We start from the raw sequence: 9886 nt of genomic DNA on the forward strand, positions 1-9886 counted from the left end.
ACTTAATTACACTAATCTAATGTTAATTAAATTAATAAACCAACATTAATAATATGGGGGAGGGAATGTTTGATTTGAAAATGCCCCGATACACAAGGGCAGATCACTTGAAGTTTAGGTGTGTAAAGTTGATTTTAATTGATTTTAATTGTTTTTTTTAGAATAAGATAAAAACTTAAATTGATTTTTCCCTTTTAATATGATTATTTTTATTGTTTGTTTATGAGTTATTTAACTTCTAATCCTAACTAATTAATTTCTAATCATTCTCATGCAAACTATCCTAATTGAATAATTTATCCCTTAATTAAACTCATATTATTTACCCTAATTAATCATAAATTGTTCGTCATTAATTACTTATTATTTTTTTTTTGTAATTAGGTAAATTAAGGATTTATTCTATTTTGTATTTTTATTACTTTTTAATCAAATATTCATTGTTTTCGATATTTTTTATTAAAATAAATGAACTAAAATAACATAAAATAAATAAACATAGTATTGGTAACAAGAGAAGTTTTCACGTTCATGAAATATAGATGATAAGAGGAGTCACTACAGTAATACCAATTCGACTTAGAATTTAATTATTTCATTATATTTTGATCGTTTGATTTTCTAAATAATAAAAAGATAAACAAATAGAAGAGGATGGAGCATGTTCCTCTCTCTGGGTTTGTTTGTTTTGATGAAAGTGCTCTCGATGATATAAAGCAGGTTTTGTTTTGGTCAAGAGTGAAATTTTGATCGAAAGACTTTTATATATATAAAAATTATTTATGGTTTTGCTAATGAAATTTGATAAAAAAAATCACTATTTATTTAGATATAATTACAAAAAGATTAGATTATTGTAAGTTAAGAAAGAATCAACAAGATGGTTAGAATTTTAAAGGATATTAGTTTTGTTTGATTTTCTTGAATTATTGCAAAACCTGATTCGAACAAAGAAATAAAATAAAATAACTTTTAGTTTCTACTTGTTATTATGCATCAACGTAACAAAAAACTATATTATACAACACAACCCAATATCAAGGATAACAAGATAAAAAATTACCAGCCTGAAAGTTATCGAGGGAAGATTTCAACTTTCTAAGTTATCGAGGGAAGATTTCAACTTTCTGTGTCCTTGCCCTCCTTTGACTTCTCTTCTCATTCCTCCTTGGTTGCAGGGATTGCCTACTGGGATTTGGGTTGCAGGGACGGTAACAACTTTTAGAAGTAGTGACTTTATAAGACTATGGATGATTGGAAAGTGTGAATATGTGTGCTATTTATAGATGAAGAATTAAGTCAAGAATTAAATGAGATTATCTATTTTTAGAAAGATATAATTTGACCTGATTTTCTCTTTTTTCTTACCGCTCAAGTCAATGAATCTGGATGGATTCATGGCTTTATGCATTTCAGTAAAAAATTAAATAATTTATTTTAAATAATAAAATAGACTATTAATAATAATAATGATAAGAAAATATTTTAATTTTGATTTTTTCATTAAAAACATAAAAAATGAATATTATAATATTTATTAAAAATAAATTAATAAAAAATTCGAAAATAATAAATAAAAAGTAAAAAAAAAATGAAATTTTAAAATAATGTTTAGTGAAAGTAAAACAAGAAAGGAAAGAAAAAACTATAAAAGTGAGTAATTTGGAATTGAACTTATGACCTCTTACCCTCATAACCCCTTATCCATGTACTATCCTCCATTAAACCATTACACTTATTCAAAATAAAATAGCACTTCCACATACTTAAACAAATAATTTAAATACCGAGATAACTAAAATATTTTCATAACAAATAATAACTAAACTTTTAATCTATCTTTTTTTTAAAACCTCCTAAACTATTAATCTATAATTTTATTAAATAATTAACACCCTAATATAATACTTATATTTTTAACTAATATAATCTAATGAGATATACTATGATAATTACTAATCATATCTATTTTTTTCTAAAAATTAATTTTAATAGTTATAAACCCCTTTTTAGCATAATCCTACATTATTTTGAAAAGTCTAAATAATACCTCTGAACTAAAATCAACTCCTAAGAGGAACTAAGAAGTCAAAACGGTTCCCCTTGACTTTTTAGGTCCTGAGGTTGAATATCTGACTATGCTTGTGTTAACTGAAAAATAGACAGAAGAGGTGATCAAAATTTAGGGTACGACAGCTGCCCCTATTTAACCATCTCAGGCCGAGATGATGATGACAATGAGTCTTCAATTTCTCGTGGATAAGATAATTAAATATAGAGAGAGGAATCCTAATTTTGACCATGAAATTAGCAGACCCTGGGAATGAGCAAGGACTATACAATCCTTAGCTCTGTTAGTATCTGAACCATCTTATGGTGGAACCTTAGTGCTGCCTTATTCGTTAATTTCAGCCCGTCTGGGTGAAACTTGTGTATGATTTCCAAGCTCGTACGTTCATATTACGGGAATTAGGTAGGAGTTTGACGATCCTCCGGTTGTTGTTTGGTGTAACCTTAGTAGAATCCATTTGATAAAACCCTAAATAGAGACTTGATAAAACCCCTCGGATAAATTCTGATGAAAAATCGGAGTTAAACTCCTGAGAATATCTCTCAACGAAACACTTGTTGGAACCCCTAGTGAAACCCCTGATAATTAGTCTCAACCCCTTCGGGTGAGACTTGCATATGATTTTCATGGTTCAAAATCGTGTAGGACCCTAGTGATACCTTGATCACTCATAATGGATCCCCTTGATAAAATCCCTTGACATAAAATCTTGATAAAACCCTTGATAAAAATCCTTGACAAACCCCTTGGTAGAATCCTTGATAAACCCCTTGATAACATCCATTGACATAATCTCTTGATAAAACCCTTTATATTGATGAAGCCCTGACTTGTTGGAACGTATCCCGCATGTGGGATATGTTAGTGAGCTAGGGAATGTGAGAGGTGAAGACCTGCTCACTGGTTGATAATGATCATTCAGGATGACCGGCTACTGGATAAACTCCTTTTAAAGACTCATAGTGAGAGAGCTTGCTGGATAAGTTCTTTAATAAAAAGGTGCTTATGGGAGTGTTACTTACTGGGGAAGGCCAATAAGTGTCTCCGCTTGGGGAAATGTATTGGTATAGCTGAGGATTGAACCTCTAAAAGTGGTCGTAAATCTTATTCCATGTATTAGGTATGCATGTTTATGTGTATGTGTATTTTGAATTGATATATGTTTGATGTTTGATGCATGATGCAATTTTTTTGGGCTAACGCCTCTTTTATGATATGTCAATGCAATGTATGTTTTTGTGAGATACGGTGTTTTCGTGATGTTCCGACTCTCCGACCCCTTGATATTTTGCTATGGCCATGGAAATGGTCGTGATGTTCTTAATATCCGAGAATATGCAATGTGCTTTTCTTTTACATAGGAAGAAACTTTTGTACTGGCGTGACTGTTAATTTATGAACCATGTGTTTTGCCTGAGAAGCGATGTTAGAAGAATATGATCCCTTTGACATTTTCAAAATCGAAGTAAAATATGTCTTCTCTTGCAAGCTTTTTTAGTATGCCCAACGTTTCAATGCATTATTCACAAATAATTAACATTTTGTAATCAAGCATAAAATTTGAAAAGCAAAGTAAGAGATTTCGAAAACAAATTTTATTAATTAAGATTTGGCCCGTAAATGGGCAATATTACATAAGGAGGTAATTCCCGTAAGGAGAGATTACCGAAAGTCTAAGAAGACATAAAAATGTCAATAAAAAACAGATTTATTCATGTCCCTATTGAATTTAACACATGTTATTATCCCTACATCTTCGAGGTTATAATACTTTGCTTCCGACGGTGATGGTTGAATTGATTACTCCCATCTGAATTCTTTTCGTATGATGAAATAGATGATGCAGTCACATGCCTTTTGGATATCCCTAACTTTTGCCTGGACCGCTCTTTTCGAGTCTTAGTCCACCGGGATGATACACCCTATTTCTCTTAAGCCTCCCTTTTGGGTTTTCGACTTATCGGGTTTTATTATTATACAAGTCCCTAATTTTTGCCTGGATTTCTCTTTCAAGCTTTCAATCCACTGGGACGCCCTAATTTTTGCCTAAGTCGCCCTTTAGGGTTTTCGACTTAGCGGGATTTTTATTCTCTTTTTCTATGCATAGTATTTCTTGACTGCATCTGAGTTTATGACTCGTGGTAACTCAGCTCTGTCCATAGTCATGAGAATCAGAGCTCCTCCAAAGAAGGCCTTCTTCACGGCATATGGTCCCTCATAGTTTGGGGTCCGTTTTCCACGAGGACCTTTATGGATGGGTAGGACTTTCCTGAGTACTACATCACCTTCTTTGAAGTGTCGAGGACAGACTTTCTTGTCGAATGCTTTCTTGAGCCTTCGTTGATACAGTTGCCTGTGACATACTGCAACCATGCGCTTCTCTTCTATGAGGTTTAGTTGGTCGAACCTGGCTTACACCCATTCCGCTTCATCTAGTTTGGTCTCCATCATGACTCTTAGTGAAGGGATTTCAACTTCGATAGGGAGTACAACTTCGGTACCATATACTAGAGAGAAGGGAGTTGCTCCTGTTGAGGTGCGGATGGAAGTTTTGTAACCGTGTAGTGCAAAAGGAAGCATATCATGCCAGTCTTTGTAGGTCTTCACCATCTTCTGGATAATCTTTTTGATATTCTTGTTGGCCGCTTCTACTGAACCGTTCATCTTTGATCGATAGGGTGATGAATTATGGTGTTCAATTTTGAAGCTCTCGCATAACTCATCCATCACTTTATTGTTTAAATTCAACCCATTATCTGTGATAATTTTGTTAGGAACCCCATACTGATAGATTATTTCCTTCTTGATGAATCGTGCAATCACTTGTCTTGTCAAATTGGTGTAAGAATCAGCTTCCACCGATTTGGTGAAATAGTCGATAGCAACCAGAATGAATCGGTGTCCATTTGCAACTTTGGGCTCAATCATCCCGATTATGTCTATACCCCACATGGAAAACGACCATGGAGCAGTCAGGACATTTAAGGGAGTAGGTGGCACATGTATCTTATCTGCATAGATCTGGTACTTTTGACACTTCTTGACGTACTTGAAATAGTCGGTCTCCATAGTCAACCAGTAATATCCCGCCCAGAGAATTTTCTTAGCCATGGCATGCCCATTGGCATGAGTTCCAAAGGATCCTTCATGAATTTCTTTGATAAGCATGTCTTTCTCATACCCGTCCAAGCATCTGAGCAAGACCATGTCATGATTCCTCTTATAAAGCACCTCCCCATTAAGGAGGAATTGGGAAGCCAATCTTTTGAGTGTCTTCTTATCACCGCTTAAGGCGTTTGCGGGACATTCTTGTTTCTGAAGGAATTGTTTGATTGCATGAAACCATGGTTTATTATCTCCTTCTGCCTCTAGGCTACGCAATAGGCAGGCTCATCCAATCGGTGAATTCTTATAGTTGGCGCCTCATTATACCACTTGACCTTGAACATGGACGATAATGTTGCCAAGGCATCCGCTAGTTAATTCTCTTCTCAAGGAATATAATGGAAGGTAATTTCGTCAAAGTAAGTGATCATCTTCCAGACGTGGTCTCGGTACTGGATTAACTTAGCATTATGAGTCCCACATTCTCCCTTGATTTGATTGATGACAAGAGTTGAATCTCAATATACCTTTAGAATCTTGATTCTTCAGTCGATGACTTCGTCAATCCCTAGGATACACGCCTCATACTCTACCATGTTGTTCGTACAGGTGAAGCATAACCTAGCAGTGAAAGGAATATGGTACCCTGTTGGGGAGGTTATGACGGCTCCGATTCCATGTCCGGTTGCATTTGAGCACCATCAAATATCAATTTCCGTCGTGATCCTGTTTTAGGTCCTTCATCGGGACCTGGGGTCTCGCAATCCCTTATTACCATAATATCTTCGTCAGGAAAGTCAAACCATATAGGGTGATAATCTTTTGTTGGCTGATGTACGAGATAATCTGCTAACACACTCCCTTTTATGGCCTTTTGTGTGACATACTGGATGTTGTATTCTGTTAGTAACATTTGCCATCAGGCTATTCTCCCTGTTACTGTAGGTGATAACATGAAATAATATCACATTTTTGGACTCGATTTAATTAAATTAAATTATTATTTGATTCGATTTATTTCATATTATTCGATATTACTTGGTATTTTCCTTCTATTTATTTCAGGTAACACTATTTGAAGCATAAGTGAAAAAAAGAAAGAAAAGGAGGTGCAAAAAGAGGATGAAAAACAATCCACTAAAGCCCAGCCCACAACTACAAGGAGAGGCGCTGTGATGCTGTGACGACCGCCACACAAGGTGTGACGAGCGTCACGCCCCCCTGCTAAGTGTTACGAGCGCCACACAAGGTGTGACGAGCGTCACACTCCCATTCCTATATTTTTGGCTTTGACGCGTAACAGAAGCACGTTCACCTTTTTCTTCGCTTGACCAGTTGACGTGTGACAAAACCTACTGAAGGACTTTGGAAGAAACGGTCACTTGATGGATTGGTATAAATAGATCCAATGGTGGAACCCTGCAGCTCTCTCAATTTTCCAGTTTTCGGCACCGTGCATTATTTTTTCGTGCTTTTTAATTTTCCAGCACTCTACTTTCTTAGCAATTTTTATTTCCTTTTCTTTTCTAGTTAATTTCCAAAGCATTGAATTTATTTTCTTTCACACTAGTTTCTACACCGGAAACTATTGTGTAGTTTTTACTGGATCTAACCTTACGTTAGATCATAGTATTTTATTCCTTCGCCTTTATTTTACTGTCTGATCGAAGATTGTGAAGAACAAATCCAACCAGTTTGTGGTGGAGTGTTCAAGCATCGAAGCTAGGGAACAATCAAGATTTCTATTAATATTACAGGTTCATTAATTTATTGTTTTAATTTATATATGCTCTGTACTGCTGTTTATCTATACTGTTTGTCTGACATGGCTGTATTTAAGCATAATTATTGTTTAGGCTTGTTTAGCATGTCCGGCTAAATAAACTTAGGTATCGGTATGTAAAGTAAGCGGAATAAAGGAATCAAAACTAAGTTGGTTTAAATTTATTTAAAGATATAGTCACTCTTTTTATGGTCTCAATTTACAGGATTAATACCAAAGTTTTTGTACGAGAGTAAAAGACGTAAAGAAGTTAAAATCAATAGAACGATGGTTTGAGCTTTTAACTGGACAGTGTAAATTGGACGTTAACTTTAAATCAGGGCGAAAGCAATTTTTAGAGTTAATTAAATTCTAATCATTTTCAAAAAGTATTTTTAAAGATTAAATGTGAGGACGAGAGTTAAGCACTTAAGTTTAATCATATAATTTGAGTCAACAGAGCGAGAGTTTGAGACGAGGGTGTTTAAACGGTTAGTATTTTAATAAAAAGAGTTTCTATAGATTCTATTGTTTTCAAAAAGTGATTTTAGTTTTAACTAAATAGTGAGAGCGTACGTTAAGGTAAAATCATAGTCTATTCAACAGAGCGAGAGTTTGAGAAAAGATTTTTAATCAATAGTGTCTAATGAAAGGACTTATTTTAAAACTAAGAAACCAACGAAGATTTGATTCCCTAATTACGACGAACTACATACCGATATCCGCGTTATTCGATATTTAATCTAGATCCAATTTTAGTTTTACTTTTTCCCCCTAATCATCAAAGTATCATCCGCCTTAGCTTTACGAAGTAACCCTAGAAAAACGGTATATCGATTCATTAAGTCCCTGTGGGATCGATATCTTTTATTACTACGCGATTAGACTGTGCACTTGCAGTTAATACCCCAATAGACTCATAAAGTCGCGATCAAGTTTTTGGCGCCGTTGCCGGGGACTTTTATTTAGTCGATATCGTAACTCTTCTTTTACGCTGTAGTGACTAAGGCAATTTTTTATTTTTTTTCTTCTTGTTTTTCGTTGATTTGTATGCCACACACTCGCTCACAAGGCGAACCATACTACTTACGAATCAACGATGTTGAACGATATCTCCGAGTCTTACGACGAATTCGGGAGTATCGTGCTACAAACAATCTTCCTCCAATCGAAATTCCTGATCTCAAAAATCTTCTTCCTTCGCCGATACCCGAGATGGCAGAGCCAGCTCGTGCTCTTCGAGATTACGCCGCTCCATCACAAGACGAGCCGCATTTGAGTATTGCTCCACCCGCAATCGAAGCAAACAACTTCGAACTTAAACCTTCGCTGTTACAGGAAGTGCAACAGAATCAATTCACTGGAAATCCTACCGAGGATCTAAACCTTCATTTATCCGTATTTGTTCAATACGATAATACTGTTAAAGCTAATGGTGTCACTTCAGAGGTAATTCGACTTCGTCTCTTTCCTTTCTCATTAAGAGATAAAGCTAGAAGATGGCTTCAGTCTCTTCCTTCCAACTCAGTCACCACATGGAATAAGTTGAAGAAATTCTTTCTTGCCCGATATTTTCCTCCAAGCAAAACAGCTATGTTAAGAGCCCAGATAAATGGATTTAAACAGAAAGATAACGAGTCTCTTTTCGAAGCATGGGAAAGATACAATGACATGATGAGACTTTGTCCACACCATGGTTTAGAGGAATAGTTAGTAATCCATACCTTCTAGAATGGTCTCTTATACAACACAAGATTAACAATAGACGCTGCCACAGGTGGTGCGCTTATGGATAAACCTTACGCTGACGCGTATCAACTTATAGAAAGCATGACCCAAAACCATTATCAGTGGGGAAGCGACCGAACAATGGTAGAAAAACCTCAAATGAAAACTGGCATGTACGAGATAAGTAGCCTTGATCATGTTAATGCAAAAGTGGATGCTCTTGCCCAGAAAATTGAAAGTTTAAATGTATCACCTCCAGCCACCGTGGTTGCCGTGACTCAAAATTGCGAAGTCTGTGGAATCCAAGGTCACACGCCTACAGATTGTCAACTCCTAACAGGAATCCAAGCAGAGCAGGTGAACTATGCTCAAGGAAATCCTTACTCGCATACCTATAACTCAAACTGGAAGAACCATCCTAATTTTTCATATAAGAGTAGCAATGCTTTATACGCACCAGGACAAGCTCCCAGTCAAGCCCCAACTATACCTCCTGGATATCAAAAGCCGACCCCATCTACACCTAACAATAACGTTCCTAGGAAATCCAACTTGGAAATCATGATGGAGAACTTCATAGCTTCTCAACAGAAAACCAATAAAGATTTCTTAAACCAGAATGTACACACTAACGAACAAATTAAACAACTAGCAAGTAAAGTAGATGCCCTGGCTACCCATAACAAAATGCTGGAAACACAAATCTCACAAGTAGCTCAACAACAAGCGCCTACTGCTGCCCTAACTGGTACATTTCCTGGACAACCCTAACCTAACCCGAAAGGCCACGCTCATGCAATTATATTAAGGAGTGGAACAGAGGTAGAAGGACCGTCTGGCCCAAGGATTGAGAACCAAAACTCTAAAAAGTCAACTGAGGAAGAAGGTAGACCTAAGGAAAAGGAAGAGAGTAATAAGGAAACCGTAGAAAAGAAAGAACCTTATGTACCTCCACCGCCTTACAAACCACCTATCCCTTATCCTCAGAGGCTAATTAAAACCAAAGACGCGGGCCAATTTAAAAAATTTGTTGACCTACTGAAACAATTAAACGTCACTATTCCTTTCACAGAAGCTATTACACAGATGCCTTCATATGCTAAGTTCTTAAAAGAAATTCTTTCTAATAAAAGGAAACTTGAAGATAGCGAAACCGTTACACTCACTGCTGAATGTAGCGCTATAATCCAGAATATGCCTCCTAAACTTAAAGATCCTGG

At 35.9% G+C, this 9886-nt stretch overlaps 1 non-coding gene across 1 annotated transcript; it reads right to left on the reverse strand.

Moving 5' to 3' along the window:
• Positions 1-8531: 8531 nt before the first annotated feature.
• Positions 8532-8638, reverse strand: LOC127088812 (small nucleolar RNA R71). The gene has a single exon (XR_007790628.1). It is a non-coding gene; the product is annotated as a small nucleolar RNA R71 (small nucleolar RNA).
• Between the last annotated feature and the right edge of the window lie 1248 nt (positions 8639-9886).

Source organism: Lathyrus oleraceus, chromosome 5, assembly GCF_024323335.1.
Source record: "Lathyrus oleraceus cultivar Zhongwan6 chromosome 5, CAAS_Psat_ZW6_1.0, whole genome shotgun sequence".
In the NCBI taxonomy this organism is placed as follows: Eukaryota; Viridiplantae; Streptophyta; class Magnoliopsida; order Fabales; family Fabaceae; genus Lathyrus; species Lathyrus oleraceus.